The sequence below is a fragment of the Melanerpes formicivorus genome, unplaced genomic scaffold (assembly GCF_026170545.1).
Source record: "Melanerpes formicivorus ecotype bairdi unplaced genomic scaffold, bMelFor1.0.p_v2 SCAF_15, whole genome shotgun sequence".
Taxonomy (NCBI): Eukaryota; Metazoa; Chordata; class Aves; order Piciformes; family Picidae; genus Melanerpes; species Melanerpes formicivorus.
In genome coordinates this window covers 3,009,634-3,024,664 of record NW_027142367.1, presented here as the reverse complement: position 1 = coordinate 3,024,664, position 15,031 = coordinate 3,009,634, and the positions used below count along the sequence as shown (strand labels likewise).

The 15,031-nt window shown below is 39.7% G+C and overlaps 1 long non-coding RNA gene across 1 annotated transcript; it reads right to left on the bottom strand.

Moving 5' to 3' along the window:
• Positions 1-5,259: 5,259 nt before the first annotated feature.
• LOC137445612 (uncharacterized) lies at positions 5,260-13,258 on the bottom strand. The gene is made up of 4 exons (XR_010988442.1): positions 13,173-13,258; positions 12,984-13,075; positions 7,121-7,294; positions 5,260-6,621 (listed from the first exon to the last, which is right to left on the bottom strand). It is a non-coding gene; the product is annotated as an uncharacterized lncRNA (long non-coding RNA).
• Between the last annotated feature and the right edge of the window lie 1,773 nt (positions 13,259-15,031).

The following is a 15,031-nucleotide window of genomic DNA, read 5'->3' as shown; positions in this document are numbered from 1 at the left end:
CTCATCTTTCTTTTTCAGGGACTGGGAAGACATAAAGGAATCTGCTTGTGCACATCTATGAAAGTATAATTTCCCCTGAAAAAGCATCCTTGCACTTGCCTTTGAGTCCCTATAAATTCAGACAAGGAAAAAAAAAATAAATAAAGAGATAAAAACTTTGGAGAGGCTTAATTACACTTTGTTATAACATATTCATGGTTGCCAGATGAGCACTCTCATTTTAACTAATTTTAACACCTTATTAGAATATATATTTCAACTCAAATTAACCAAAGGCATTAATCTTCAACACATATACATAAATGCAGACAGTAATTCTTTTAACTCTTTTTTCTTTATTATAATTTAACACTGGGTTTAATATAAAATGCAATAAGATTATTGGTTATACTTTTCCATTTGCAAAACAAAAATGTTCCATAATTCAGAAGTATTCTAAATATTTTACCTGTAATTTTTAATTAGGAGACTGAAATATACCTCAGAATGTAACCCTGCCTTCAAATACAGATGAAATGCATAATATCACATCTCTAACTTACTTGAGAAAGTATGAGCACTTTAAAAAAAAATAAATCTGAGATTTTATGGATGTTATTCTGAAAGGCTAATTAGACCCAGAGACACCAAACTTTTTCGATAATCCCTTTTCTCCCTCCTTATTTCAACTCAAAGCAGCTTCTCTCTCTGCTCTAGCGTGAGCCTGCAGGATGAGGAACACAGAAATTCTTACTCCTTCATCATTCACTCCTCACAAATGTCAGCACTAAACAACTAGCACTAGATTAAGATTTATAGAACCAGAGCACTGTTCCTTCAGCTGATCACACTATCTCCACTTGAGCCTTTCTTATTTCTGCTTCTCTGAGGAGATCAGATGATCATTTAATCTCAGCTCACTTCCATATATGCAAAGCAGCTTTGACAGTTTAAGACATTGGCACGCTGCATCTGTGACTAATCTGGGTCAGTACAAAGTAAGAGAGATTATATCAGATTCAATGTTAGGAAGAAGTTCTTCCCCATGAGGGTGGTTAGACACTGGAACAGGTTGCCCAGGGAGGTGGTGGAAGCCTCATGCCTGGAGGTTTTTAAGGCCAGGCTGGATGTGGCTCTGAGCAACCTGATGTAGTGTGAGGTGCCCCTGCCCATGGCAGGGGAGTTGGAAGTAGATGATCCTTCCAACCCTAACAATTCTATTATTCTATCAGATTCTGTGATTCTATCAGATTCTATGAGTCTATCTAAGTAAAAATTCTGGTGCTAAACTGAAGTGGAAGTCTCTGTGAGTTCTGATGTCTCAGCAGAAAGATGTGGTAAATTCCTCAAATGTGATAGCAGCATTAAAAACACACCCAAGTTCATGAGTATTGCAGACAAGTTCTGACAAGTGTGGCTGGAGCAATTTAAGATGCTATAGGAGTAACCAGAGGGCAAAGAGATATAAACAGGCACTGAGGTCAGTAATAGTTTAAGAGATTATCTGACAGGATTTGGTTTGCTTTTATGGCACCATATAAAGAAGTAATAGGTTATAAAGCTTTCTGGGCCCTAGCATAGGTGACAATCTTTTTACCTCCTCTGCACAACTGGATGAGAAACAGATGTCATAGCCCTTTGTTACACACTCTCCTCTGTGTCAAAGGCTGTCAAAGGAGTATAGGAACAAGCTACATGTCCACAACTTTACACAGTTAACACGTTTGTTGAGAGCACAGTCTGTTCACAGGTATTTAGACTACAACCAGACATAGTTCAGATTTCCAGCAGCACATTCTAGATCTTCACATGCAGTGAAATTAGAGAGGTATATACTTATTCTGGCTGAAATATGTTTATTTGGAAAGTGTGACTTCATATGTTGTCAAATTTCCCCTTCAGACTGACAGAGGTTTCAATCTTTTTCTAGTAAATCTTTCACCAGTGCAATGATTGCAGGTTTTACTAACTTCTGTTCTTCAGCTATTGCCAGGAAAGTTACACTGGAAGGGTTGTGTTAAATGGCCACAGGCAGTCACAAAACTTAGGAATAAAAATATGTTCAAGTTTTTGTTCTATAAGGAAACAACAGATCAGGACCTTTTCTGTATTCTACAAAGGAATTCATAAAGAGAATGCACCACACAACCACTTGCTTATTCCTCCCTGTTGCCCCAGTGGGATGGGGAGGGACTTTTTAGGGTGTCAGATAATGATAGGACTAGGGGGAATGGAACAAAACTAGAAATGGGTAGATTCAGACTGGATGTTAGGAAGAAGTTCTTCCCCATGAGGGTGGTTAGACACTGGAACAGGTTGCCCAGGGAGGTGGTAGAAACCTCATCCCTGGAGATTTTTAAGGCCAGGCTGGATGTGGCTCTGAGCAACCTGATGTAGTGTGAGATGTCCCTGCCCATGGCAGGGGGGCTGGAACAGAATGATCCTTGAAGCCCCTTGTGTCCCTAACAATTCTATCTCTATCTTCTGTCTCTATCTCTATCTCCATCTTCTAACTCTGACTGAAAAGAAGCAAAACTTGTGGGCTGAGATAAGAAAAGTTTAATAGTTGACATAAAAGTAAAATAAAACTAGCAGCAATAATAATTGTAACGAGAAATTCTTGACCTGATGTAAATGCTGTTTAACAACACCTGAAAACTCTAGTGTGTTATCAAATTTTCATTAAAAAAAAATCGAAACAAAACTCTGTACCAGCTACTAGGAAGAAAAATTACTTCTATGCCAGCAGGAAGCAGGACAACCTGCTCCATGGTAAACCTGTTTAGCGCTTAGAATACAATCCTTCCACAGCTCTCACTGTGCTTCTTTCCATGTGCGGTGCAAGGGGAAGCGAACATGTTGTGCACAATGTTAAATAACTAAAAATGCCCCAGAAAATTAATGGGAATCAGAAGGAACAGATTTCTTGATCCACATGAGTGTGCAGGTTGAAAGTGTAGATAAATTTGGATTAGCAAGCAAAACTGAGTGCTGTTGTTAAATAGCTCTTGATTCCATTAGACTGTGTCGGATTGTTAAAAATGCTAACATTATGTGTGACTATTCATTTTCATCACCTGCTCTTGATTAATCCAGTCCTAAATAGCATCTGTGGACCCTGCCATCTCATACTACTTAATTAAATTAGCAACACATTTGTCTCCCCCGTTTTCCTATCAAAGGGTTGTGCTCAGGAGAAATAAAACCTTTGTTCACCACAGCTCCGTATAATTTACACTCCTTTTTCCCTTTTTCCTCCAGCTCCTGGCTCAGATGCTAAATTGTAACTGGTAATAGGGAGCTATTAGGTCTAGTGAAGCATGTCAAAGAAGTCAGTAGAAAACCAGACCTGAAAGAAGGCTTCAGATCTTATAAAACAACAAGGTCGAATTCTAGATTCAGGATTACATTGTACCAAGATTCATCTTTTTGCAGTTAAAAAAAGCATGTGACCTTAATACATATTTGGGGCAAAAAAAAGATGAGAGAAAGACTGAAGGAAAAGAGACAGAAAAAACAAGGATGCTGAAACAGGTAGAAAGCTTTTATTTAGGTTATTTTTTTCAAGAAGGCAAAGAATATAATTGTCAATAACAGACACCCATATATGAGTAATAGGGCACAGTGTATTGTGTCCCCAGGGTAGGGGATTAATATAATTTACACTGTTAGAAAACAGTACAATAAAGTGCTATCATACTGAACAATATATGGTCACATTACTGAGCAATATATGGTCACATAATGTATTCTGTGTGAAAACAAAGCATCCACTGTACAATTAACCACAATCTCCATTTGTGAATTTGTATGATCCTATTTGCAGCTTCCTCCAAACTTTGTTCCTTATCCCCAAAATGTTAAATCCATTCATCCCCTCAAGTCCCTAGGACAATTTCTAGTATGATTTATGTGCCAATCAAGCCAGGTTATCCTAAATACCAGCAGCTGGCTCCTGAATGATTCTTTTCTTTCCAGGCTTACTGGAAATAATATGGAAATATGAGAAGAGTTGAAATATGTACTTCTGTTCTAAGTTGCAACTGAGCTGCAGAGGGCAGGCTGGCAGGAAAGTGGTACACACTGTCTTGTTCCTCCCTTCACTAAAAGTCCTTTCCAGTGATGAGATGGAACTCAAGGGTTCTTAGATATTTTCTTAGCCTTTCTTGCTCTGCTGAGAGTAACCCTCTTCAGCAGAGGATGGGGAGCCTGACACTGCTGAGGATGAGTCACCTTCATCTCTCTGTGCCACATTTGGAAATTAATGCTCAAAAAATGCGTAGTGACAAACTTACTTATATTTGTGAAGCCTCCAAAATAGTTGTGAAAATACAGCATAGCCCATGAAGGTAATGATACACTGAGGAATCTCAGAGAAGAGTAATAAATAAATCAGCCTAGACACAGTGCTTTTATATACTCTAGAGAAAGTATCCTCAGCCCTGTGTTTGGTATCTGTTCTTCCCATATACCCTCAGGTCAGTGAGAGGCCTGAGAAAAATGTTTCCAGAAAGTATTTACTTAGGAAAGTAGCAGTGCCAGCCAGTTGTGAGAAACTGAAAACATTTGCTTCAGCATATCAGGCCTCTTCCATCTGCAATTACACTTCAGAGGGATGGCACGAAGCCAGAATACCCAAAAATCCTAACTGAGGTTCTCAGATGAGATGTGGGGTCTGCATTTTCAAACTCTCTATGCTTTTATCAGTTTAGGACAGGGGCATCAACTTATTTCCTTTGAATATCCCTCAGTCCTGGTCAGATTAGTCTCTTCTGCACATCTTTGTATAAAAGAAATATTTACTGAGCCAGAAGAGGAACAAACAGCTTCTATAGCACAGCCTTAGAAACTGAGGCTCACATGTTTCCTGAAGCAGGCATTCATTTTCAATCCTTGACATTACAAGTCCATGGAGCAGGCAACCTGCTCATAACAGTGTCAGCTCTTTCTTCACCTTGCACTTTGAGAGCACCAGAAGGATGACATCCAGCTGAGCAAAGAGCTGTTTGACTAAATAATCTGAGAATCCCATTTCAGACTTCAATGAGGCTCTTGGAAGCACCAAAACCTGAACAATTCTACACATGCCAACCTCTGAAAATAGCAGTGCTGAGCAGAGCCCTAAAATGGCTTTGTAAATATGTGAACAGTGAGTGTCTAAAGTGTTAGACAGAAACATGTCAGAAATAGGCAGGCACCTTTCTCATCAGAATGTGAATGGCATCCTTTGGAGGAGAATTTGGAAAAAATAACAAAAAGAAATGTTGATAAATTCACCATCTAACCACCATCTGCTCTATCCACTGAACAAAGCAAAGGCCTCCTGTATTCAAGTAATCTTGTAGTGATCATCTAATTAACTGTATAATAATTTATATGCACAGGAAGATGATTTAAATTTTTCTGTGCAACCTTGATCTTGGCACTTCCTATTCTCTGAGTGTTTGATTTGTAACAGTATCTCTTTAGTATGCTGCTTGCTGTGTGCATAGTTACAAGTATTACAATAATGTCAACAAAAATGTGGAAGGCAAATTTATAGCTTCCATTTGAACAGAGGTAATGTTGTATCTTAAAACTAGAATTTTTAAAATATGTAATTGAGTTGTTCTTTTTTTTTTTTTTTTTAGCAAAAGTGAGTTTGGTAGACTTGCAAGTGTGTCTTCCACTTAAATCTTCTCATTTTGAGGTGACACGCACAATCAATCTTCCTGGAGACATTGTAGCAAGGCAGAAATTATCGATGCTTGGTAGCCAGAGGATCATAAACAAGGAAATGGAAAATTATACTTAATTGATAAAGTATTTTCTCTGTATTTCACTGTGGAAGCTTTCTAGTTGCCTCATGGAAAGACAAAGTTTATGACTCATAGAATCACAGAATTGTTAGGGTTGGAAGGGATCTCAAGGATCATCTGGTTCTAAACCCTCTCCAATGGTCAGGGACACCCCACATTAGATCAGGTTGCTCACAGCCACATCCAGCCTAGCTTTGAAAACCTCCAGGCATGAGGCTTCCACCACCTCCCTGGGCAACCTGCTCCAGTGTCTCACCACCCTCATGGGGAAGAAATTCTTCCTAACATACAATCTGAATCTACCCATTTCTAATTTTATTCCATTTCCCCTAGTCCTACCACTACCTGACACCCTAAAAAGTCCCTCCCCTGCTTTCTTGTAGGCCCCCTTCAGATACTGGAAGGCCACAATTAGGTCTCCTCAGAGCCTTCTCTTCTCCAGGCTGAACAGCGACAACTCTCCCAGTCTGTCCTCATAGGAGAGGAGCTCCAGCCCTCTGATCATCCTCATGCTCTTCTCTGGACACGTTCCAGCATGTCCAGATCCTTCCTGTAATAGGGGCTCCAGAACTGGACGCAGTACTCCAGGTGGGCTTTCACCAGAGTGGACTAGAGGGGGAGAATCACCATCCTCGACCTGCTGTCTGTGCTTCTCTGGATGCATCCCAGGATGTGATTGGCTTTCTGGGCTGCAAGTGCACACTGGTGACTCATATTGAGCTTCTCATCCACCAGCACCTCCAAGTCCTTTTCTTCAGGGCTGCTCTCCAGGCAGTCGCTGCCTAGCCTGTATCGGTGCTTGGGATTGCCCCAACGCAGATGCATGCATGTGAATGGCTTCATACTGATCCATAAATATACAGGGTAAACAAAACAAAAAACGCAAAACATCAACCGAATTTTCATGTGGTCCTTGTTTTTCACAGAAATCCCCAAAGGCCTTTAATGTATACTTTCTCTCCTCTGCACGTTAAGGATAAATATAAATTGTTTGGCTAACCCATTTTTTAGTTAAGTCAGGCTTTTTTTTTTTTTGTCATTTTATCCTTCATTATGCAAATTTTTGGATGTGAGAAAACAAAACACAACAAAAGGGCCACATGTTCATCCTGTTTTGAACTCTACCAAATAGAGATTAAAGCTCCCACTCAGGAAATCATTCCTATTGGGACATATTTATATTAATGTTAAAAACATGTAGATGCTTTGTTTTCAATAGGGTTGCATTTAAACACATGTTCAAATGCTTTCATTCAATGGGAGCTACTGTGGAAACATAAGCTGTAACTCGGCTGCTCTGATTTGATCTTGAAAATTACAAATATTAAAAATGAGGATAATACCTTTATAACCAGAGGTGATATTTATGATGAACAGCCATGACCAAGTAAGCTGTAAAAGAGCAAGTGTCCTCTGACATTGCCAAGGGATGTTTCCTGAGTCAATGGGCATAGGAGCTGCAGCTGAAGGATAGCCTGAGCATCCGTGTCCCTCAGCAAGTTGTTAGTGCTTCTCATCTGAAAGACATAACTAAGTATGTGCACGGTGCTGGTCTTTTTCAGAGGAATTTTTATCAATGCAGTGCTGCCTGATGTATCCATGCATCTTGTCTCCTATCTGGAATTGCCACCATTTATTCAAACTTAGCTTACTAGGAAAACAACAAAAGTTGTAGACTAAACTACGCTCCAGTCAAGACAGACATTCAAATATACATATGTGCATATCTCCCGAGGAATAAAGCCTGAAATACTGATATGTTAAAGGCTCTGTGAAGTCTTCTACCTCTTTTTCAAGTTGAAAGATAATAGGAAATAAGTGGTCAGGTTTGCTGCTCCCTTGTGGCTATGCTGTGGCAGAAGTTAGTTCCCTTTTCATACCTTCCAACCAAGAAGTATCTCCTCATTTAATGACAGAAGGATTCATTGATTGATTCAAATCTGGAATTACAGATTGATGATAGAGTATGGACTGAAACAGGAAATTTTATCAATTTGGGAATAACCTTCATTAGAAAGATGTCATAGACTCATAAACCATAAGTAAGCTCTATCATGCAGCTCTTATCTGTTGTATAATAAATCAAACAGCTTCCTATCAGTTTATATATTCTACTTAAGTGCCTTTTGTGATGTTTCATTTCATATATTCTTAGATTGACTTGAAAATTAAGTGACAGTGATTGATTTTTAGCTTGTACCCTCAGGCAGAGTTAAAATCTTATAAAATCAACATCAATTAAAATGTGCTGTTACTTACTGGCTTTCACAAAACAGCAAGCCTGAAGAATCTGAGCACTGGCACAGGCAAGCAATTGCAAAATACTCTGATCATGAAACAGATAGTTAGAAAATGAAGGACGGTGTGAATCAGAGACAATGAGAAGGTACAGAAGAGTTAATAACTTTTCATAAGATATCATTATTTCTTAGGGGAAAAAAAAAAGAGGGAAGACTACTACACTGTGCAGTATCATCAACTACAGTACTTAATAGTTTATTTTTATTGTTTTATGTAGAAAGTGGAATTATTGTAGTGAAAACTTTATCTTAGGGATCAGAACTGTAGTAGCTTAATGCAAAGGTATATTTAGTAGACATGCATAGCTATAAGCAAGGTATAATATGGGTAACTTTGAAAATACTGGGTTTTTTTCTGTGGAAGGGTATTTAAAGCATCAGGAGATTCTCTAAAGCAGAGGATATCTGCCAGCCTTTTGTCAGCTGGAAAATACATGGAAGTGCCATTAAGCTTTAACAAGCTGTTTCTGGGAAACACAACTTTACTGGCAAATATAACTCAACAACTACTATTAAATGCAGTTCCTGTGCAATATTCTTAGATGGCACAAATCATTGCAGTGCTAGTACTTCAATAGACACTGCCTCACCCAGCACCTAGGACTGGTGACACACACAAAATGCAGTTTTCTCGGCTTTTACTGGTCTTGTGAGCCTGTGTTTGCCTTCCATAAACACAAAAACTATTAGCTACTTGGCAAGAGCTCCATGAACAATGAGGCAGTAGCTGTATGCAACCCTATCCCTGAGCATCGGAGAAGATACGATGGGTGAAGCAGCTCTGATGTTTCAGCCACAGCCTTGTTGGCCTCCCCAGATCAACAAGTGCAAAAGACAGATAACATGTAAAGATGCCTTCCTTTCTTCCTTTCAGCCTGATCATTCTGCCATTCCTGCTAAAGTCACTCAAGAAACCAAATTTGTGGTACTTGTCCTACTGATCTAAAAACTGTATGCTGTGACATGATACTGTCTGTTCAGCATCTTCATCAATGACATTGATGAGAGGACAGAATGTCTGCTCAGTAAGTTTGCTGACAATACCAAACTGGGAGGCTTGGCTGATTCACCTGAAGGCTATGCAGCCATTCAGTGAGACCTGGACAGACTGAGAGCTGGGCAGAGAGGAACTTAATGAGGTTCAACAAGGATAAGTGAAGAGTCTGTCATCTGGGAAAGAATAATAAACTTCACCAGCACAGTTTAGGAGATGATTTGCCAGAGAGCAGCCCTGTGAAGAAGGACCTAGGAGTCCTGGTGGACAACAAGTTCTCCATGAGTCAGCAATGTGCCCTTGTGGCCAAGAAGGCCAATGTGATCCTGGGGTGCATTAGGGGGAGTGTGTCCAGCAGATAGAGGGAGGTTCTCCTTGCCCTCTACTCAGCCCTGGTGAGGCCTCACCTGGAATATTGCATCCAGTTGTGGGCTCCCCAGTTCAAGAGGGATAGCGATCTGCTGAAGAGAGTCCAACAAAGAGCTACCAGGATAAATAGGGGAATGGAGGACTGGAGCACTGCCCTATGAGGTTGAGAGACCTGGGGCTGTGTAGTCTGGAGAAGAGAAGATTGAGGGGGGATTTGATAAAGGTTTATAAATATCTGAGGGCTGGGTGTCAAGAGAGAGGGGACAGGTTCTTCTTCCTTGACCCCTGTTATAGGACAAGGGGCAATGGATATAAACTGTCTGTGTGTATGCATTGAAAATTCCCAGTTGTGACTGAATTCTGTGTTTTCAATAAAATGCAGTTTTATCATCTATTCTTTTCAACTTGTGAACTCTACACTTCAGTATTTTCTTAGGCAGCAGTTTGGTGATTACTGCTTTCAATTGCTAATATGCAGTTTTCAAATGGTCATAGCTGGTTTCAACTGGGCCTGAGAAAGGGTTCAGAAAATACTCGTCTACTTCCTTAACCCTCTTCACAGGCTGAGTCCCGCTGTTATTGCTGTCTTTTCTGCCCATTATTTTACTCTCAAGATCACTTATAAGATGTTACAAATTTTACATGCCTCAGCAGATGTGAGCTCAACCATGCATTCAAAAGCCATAATAAACAAGCTGCAGGAGCAGTAGCATCCTATGTCTCCTGACCATCCAGATTGGAGCCTGGTTTCCTGAGCATTTGCACCAGAGATCTGCCCAGTGTATATGCCCTTTCCAAATTTCCACGCATGTATCTCCTCACATGCTGAGGGAGAAGGAGAGAAGGAAGAGAGAAAGGAAAGGGAGACAGTGAAGTGGACTGCATCCAGCTTCATCTCAAAAATGGAGACAGCACATAGCATACCTTGTGTCTGCAGAGAAGACACATCCAGTATGTCAAACTACCTTTGAAGACCTGACCCTGAATCATTAAGCATTTTAGGTTGCACAGGACCCCTGGAGTCTTCCTGTCCCACCTACTGCCTGAAACACAAGCAGTGACTCAAGCTGAGCTCAAGAGAATGAAAACCAGGCAGGTACTACTGCGTCACTGGATCCTCACAGGTCTTGCAACTATTTCTGGGCATTCAGTCAGCAGTTTCTTTTGCCTTTAGATCATTGAGAACATTATAGAATCATAGAATTGTTAGGGTTGGAAGGGTCCTCAAGGATCATCTAGTTCCAGACCCCCTGCCAGGTATATTCTCCCAGGTGTAGGGGAGGTCTGTTCACAGGCATGGAAATACTAACTTTTCATAATATTTAGTCTGGAATGATCTTATTTTCCTTGAGGATGGAGACAGAAATGACATATTGCTCAAAACTGGGCAATTAATTTCATTACAAAGGAGAAGGAAAAAGGTTGCATCAGGCTGGTGCTGATGCCATTCTTGATTCCAAGTTTTTCCACTACCTCTTTCTAGAAGGGAGGCTGGTCAAAGAAAGAAGTAAGGAGGTTACTTGCAGATGCTTGAAAAGAACAAAGGAAGAAGGAAAAATCTGAAGGAGTTAAAACAGGGGAGAAGAAGGGTAAAAGAACTAGGTAGGAATAAACATTGGATGCAGAGGCTATGAAGGCAGAAAAAAGTCAGACAAACTATAGTGCTAAGAAAATACCAAGATTTTGTGTAATCTCTGAATACACAAAGGCTCAGCCTTTGGCTGTGTCTGTAGCTGCTCCTACTGATGAGTGTTTCAGACTGTTTTTTACCTGAAGGCCGAATGGTGAGGAGTGGAGAACAGAGGAGGAAAATACAAATCTCAGCATGCTAGCCTTAATCTAACTCTGCGGTGACTAAACTCTGGAACCAGGGAGAAAAGTGCAAAGCACCTAGCATCCAAAACCAGACTAAGAGCAGTTAAACACCCACAGTTCCCAGCTGGATAAATAGAGCTAAACTTTTGGAAGTATCTGTAAGGGTTCATGACTAGTTCTTTTCTGTCCTCTGTGTAACAAAAAATCTGCTGTTAATCCTCAGACTATATTTGCATATATGAGTTAGGAAGATCATGTTCTACATACATCTTGAATGAAAATGCAGTTTATATATATAGGTTATACAGCTCTCTGAATATGCACCAATTTGGATAAGACAAATTGCACACACACAGTTTTAGATACTGCTTAGAGGCACCCTTGAAAGACACCCTTGATTCAAAAGCTATTAGCTACTCATCTTAAATCTCACAAGTCATGCAGGATTAGTCCTAGTATTATTAATGCAGAGAACAAAGTGATTGGAGATTCAAAAGTCATTTTAGATGAATTTAGTAAATTTTATAGCAATCTTTTCACATCAAAGGGTTAAGAGGATAATAGTTATGAATATACTCCTTGATGTTTAAAGGATCTTCCAATTCCACCTGAGGACAGTATAGGTCTGGAATAATCTATTACCTATAATCAGATGGAACATGCAATTTATTTTGGGTGAAATTCTCCTCATCTACATAATTGGTATTTATACACAGGAATTTTAAGGGAGGGAAATTCATCTTTCCAACTTGCGGTCAGTATGCATCATGTGGCCCTTTGCGGGAAGGGAAGGGAAGGGAAGGGAAGGGAAGGGAAGGGAAGGGAAGGGAAGGGAAGGGAAGGGAAGGGAAGGGAAGGGAAGGGAAGGGAAGGGAAGGGAAGGGAAGGGAAGGGAAGGGAAGGGAAGGGAAGGGAAGGGAAGGGAAGGGAAGGGAAGGGAAGGGAAGGGAAGGGAAGGGAAGGGAAGGGAAGGGAAGGGAAGGGAAGGGAAGGGAAGGGAAGGGAAGGGAAGGGATGGGATAGAGGAAGGTGAATAGATGGGGAAAGTGACAGGGGAGGGCAAAGGCAGGCAAGGCACGCATGAACATCCAAGATTTATCACCCGGTATCAGTGTGTTTGCCCCACAATGTTATCTGTAAAGGGAGTGTAAATGTTAAAAAAGTGTTTGTGCGTGACATTTGTGCTGTTTGTTCTTGCTGAAATATTGAGAATCCTCGAGACTCTTTGCTTTTAAATCCTTGCAATTTTAAAAGACATGCTTATGTATTTATGTAGTGTATGTGTTTACAGGCAACTTTGTCTCCAAGTTTTTAACCCAACAGAGGACTCAATGCTTATTTTAGACATTCAAATATCAGAAATTTCTACCAAACCACTGAATTTTGTGATACATCTGAATAACTGCAGTGTAATTATACTGTGATTACAGTGTAGCTCAAATTCTGGAGTACTCATTGATATGTATTTTTTTCATATATATAAATTAGTCTTTTTTAATACTGAATAATCACATTAAAATTGCAATAGTTTTGGTTGATTTTGGTGGGGGGTTTGGTTTGGGTTTGGGTTTTGGTTGGGTTTTTTTTGTTTGTTTGGGAGTTTTTTGTATTTCTTACAAAATCCTAAGGTCAGAGGTTTAGGTATGAGGCTGAGTTTGCTTTAATATATGTTTTTCAATTTCCTTCAATTACTTTGTTATGCTTCTGTTTTGCAGTTTGTGTACTTACCTGTGCTTCCTTGTGCAGCCAATGTATACATTTTTTCCAAGGAAACTTCTGTCTGTATAAAACTGTGTTGCCACTAGTGGATTTACATGTTTCTTACATAGGAAAAAAAAAAACGTAATTAGTATTCTTTCTCCCCTTTTATATTGGTACTTTAGAGAGTGACACTGGTTTCATATCTCACATACTTACACATAATCCTAGTATGAAAGTCTAAAAGCTCTACAGCTCCACATAGCTTCCTAAGGACTGAACAGTGAGTGATGACTTCTGGCAACCTTATCTGAAAATAATTATCAAGCTTTAGCTGAAAATAAGTTTATAAATACTGAAATAAAAGATATTGAAGACATTTATATCCTGTCTTTCAAGGATAAAGAATATGCCCATAATAAAGAGAGAGAAGTGACAATACCGGAACTCTACATTTTTGTTCTCCAGCCAGCACAGCAAGCAACCACATGTGGCCATGTGGATTGTATTTATGACTCCAAAGCAGCCTCTTTTTGAACCACTTTTGTGGTAAGTATATATGATTAATTTCCAAATCAGGTATTTTAATTGCAAGAGAAGGAACAGGATGCTGAACAGTAAAATCTAAATGAACATGCACAGTACAGGTTTTTGAGGAACTCCTGATGTGTTTCATCTGTGACAGCTAAACCCAGTGTCAGCACTGCCGTGGTCCTGACATGGTCAAGCATGAAAAAGCACATCTGCTTCACTCATATTTTAAACTTTATTGTGGTTTCTTTGGGTTTGGTTTCGTTTGCTACAACACATTGATATTAATTTTCTATTTTTTTTTTTTTGCCTTTCCATGCTTTCTTGCAATACATATGTTTATTAAATTATTAGTATTTGTCCTTGAATTTACTGTAAAAGTATGTATGCACACAGAAGATTGAAATTTGTACTTCCCACTAAGCAAACCTTTCAGTTTTTAGATCAGTTGAACTGTTACCTATAGTCCTTAAAAAATAGTTTAAAAAATCTTCTGTCCCAGGAGGAAGTCAAGAATTGCAGACTCTTGATTTGTATCAGTTTTCAACAACCAATTTTCTTTTTTCCATTGGAATTGGATTGATGAAGAAGCAATCTCATTAGCTTCCCTGTGCAAAACATTGCTAGAGATGAACACCCTTCAGAGCTGGTGTTCTAACTCTTCTCCAAATATTAGAATCATAGAATCATAGAATCAATAAGGTTGGAAGAGACCTCAGAGGTCATCAAGTCCAACCTGTCACCCAACACCTCATGCCAAACTAAACCATGGCTCCAAGTGCCACATGCAATCCCCTCTTGAACACCTCCAGGCATGGTGACTCCACCACCTCCCTGGGCAGCCCATTCCAATGGCCAACAACTCTCTCTGTGAAGAAATTTCTCCTCACCTCCAGCATAAACTTCCCCTGGCACAGCTTGAGACTGTGGCCTCTTTTTCTGATGCTGGTTACAGAACAAGAAATGGATTCCTCTGAAGTGTAAGAATATTTTACACCCAGTTAAAAAAAAAACAACAAAACAACAAAGAAAAACCCAAACAAAACCCACCATCTGCTTGGAGCTTCCGCTATAGCCCAATATCCAACAAATTACCTCATTATGTTTGTGTTGAACATAAGTAAAACTATATGACTACTTACACAGCTGTTGGGAATTAGTGACCACACCATGCAGCAAAAAACGAGACTTGCAGCATAACAGCATTGTAACTATGGTGTGGCTGAGCTCTAGCTAATGAATTCAGAGTCTCTGACTGAAAAAAAAAGGGATAGAACACAGAAGAAGGTCACTTCATTAGAAATCTGCAGAAGTCCCCATCACTGCTAGCCTAACAGTACATTTCCTTTTCTATGTAGAAGGGGGGTTATTTTTCAGCCTTGGGCTGTGGTGATTAGAGAAATGATCATCTTGTAAAGTGCTGCAGATAAGGAAGATATTTAAATAATGTTTTCCTTCTTTGTTTACATCTGCAGAAGGCTGGGGGACCAAATGGCTGAGGGAAACATTTTGTAAGCTTTTCAAATTTACAGAGTAAATTCAATAGT